Here is a 2,149-nt window from a genome sequence, read left to right as displayed (position 1 = left end):
ATTCTGGGATTGTGTGTGATTCTGTGACCGCTGGGTTTCTGATTTAATATTTCCCATAATCTTTTCTATTATAAATGTGAACAGTTATGAAATGCCAAACCAGTGTGTTGTTCCTCAAACCCAATACTGCTCACAAATCAATTTTTCAGGTGCCTGAACTAGAGTTTTGTTACTGATTTTTAACTCAATGGCACCCCAGTGAAACTCCAATACCAGCTTCTGCTTTGCTGGGAGCTTTAATGGCAATCAATATAAAAATATTCTCATTATCAGAAAATATTCAACRTCTGGACAGACTCAAGCAAAGAGAATTTATATTGTGGATAACTTTGATCTGTGATCAAAATCCGGAGGCAAATCTCTGCCCAGAGTCCTACAGCAAATACAGATTTAATTTCTTCTTCTGTTCTTTATCTTCACAAATATTTTATGCTTTGGTGTCCTTACCTGCTGTTCACCAGTGCACCATATTTATTTTCATCTTGGTTTGTGTTTTTCAGTTGATTGCTGAGGATTTTGAAAAACACAGGACTTTTTTTTTAATGAAGAAGCTCATTAACGTGTCTCGATCCGGGTTTCCTGGGAAAGCYCAGGGTTAGTTGTTGTGCTATATAAGTCTGAAAATCACACACAAATTTTAAATGTCAAAGCAGAGAGCTGGAGAAAGAAACAAGGCAGATCAGGAAAGTGATGGTTAGCCAGGAGATTTTATCTGGTTTTAAGTTGAAGTCATGGCTAACATGTTTCTTGTGATCACTTTTGTATTCAAACATAAGCGTCCTTTCCAACTGATGCAAAGTTGCATTTTGTTCACTGCAGCACAGGTCTGCTTTCCATTTTATACCAAAAATGGAGTAAGAAGAGGGGAAGAGCTTTAGTTTTCTATCCCCTCTGACAGACAGCTGGGTTTTCTGGGCTTTGAGGATGTGTGTGAAGTGCTGCTCTGGTCTGAGCACCCCTGACACAGACTGATACTTGAATATCAGAGCTCTGTGAAATGCTGCTTTCCTTTTGAGGGAAAACCTGTCAATTCTAATTTCACCTTGAAATTTTATGTCCRACCTCATCACCTAAAACATCTGTTAGGGTCAGATGAACGGATGCCCCATCCTGATGCACCTTTTACAATTGCCTTGGGAATACACAAATCCACCTCTCATAGACACTCAAGATCAATCTGCCTCAGGGGCATTTTCTCCGTGCTCTTTCTGAGTTTGCAGAGTCTTTAACTGCTTRCTCCAGCATCAGGATCAGTGCCATTTACGCACGAGGAGCCCTTTAGGGTCTCAGGGCTCAGCAGGCTCTTTTCCAAAGGGGATTTTTGAGCAATCCCACTGCTGTGTGTAGGAAACGGCCCCTGGTGACATTTTTCTGCTTTCAGTGCCAGTGCCAGCCTGTGCCAAGATGATTTGCTGTAACAAATAGGCTCRGCCACGCTGCATTTGCCCTTTGTGTAAATCAGGAGTAAGAAGGGTGAATGCTCCAACATCTTCCAGTCTGGAGGGTGAAACTGCTGCTTTATCCAAAATTAGCATATGGCAGCCTAATTCAGCCCACTCGTCCTTCTGGAAGCATCCAGGCTGTAAATGACATCACAAGGTGTTATTAAATTAAAAATGAATAATTAAAATATCCTGCCTGCCCATCTGTAATTTGAAAATGAAATAAAGAATATAATGGCAACAGTAACACATGATTGCAATAAGAGGAAATTGAGAGAAGAAAGAAAATAACTTCAAATCAACCTCATATGAACTGTTCCCATCCAATTGTCTTTTATTTTCTTCTGTCCTAATATGCTTAAGGATATTCAAGGAAATCTTTGTTGAATGAGTTTAATTTTTCAGTTCCTTTTTCTTCACAGCATGGAGTTTGAGAATGAAACTGGCACTTTTGTACTTGAACTTGCAGGATCTGATAGCAAAATAAAAAGCAAAATTCCCCAGTGAATTTGAGTGGATGTTGTAAAATTACGAATGGAAATGCTCAAGACTGGRTTGGATGGAAAACCTGGGATAGTGGAAGGTGTTCCTGCCTATGGAAGGGGCTTGGAACTGGGTGATCTTCAAGATCCTTTCCAAAGCAAAATATTTTGGSATTCTCTGAGAATTAAGCAGGGAACTTCTGGCTTCCCTTTAATGCTTTTCAG

The sequence above is a fragment of the Malurus melanocephalus genome, unplaced genomic scaffold, assembly GCF_030028575.1.
Source record: "Malurus melanocephalus ecotype Western Australia unplaced genomic scaffold, MMel_1.1 scaffold_135, whole genome shotgun sequence".
Lineage (NCBI taxonomy): Eukaryota > Metazoa > Chordata > Aves > Passeriformes > Maluridae > Malurus > Malurus melanocephalus.
This window is presented reverse-complemented; position numbering follows the sequence as displayed.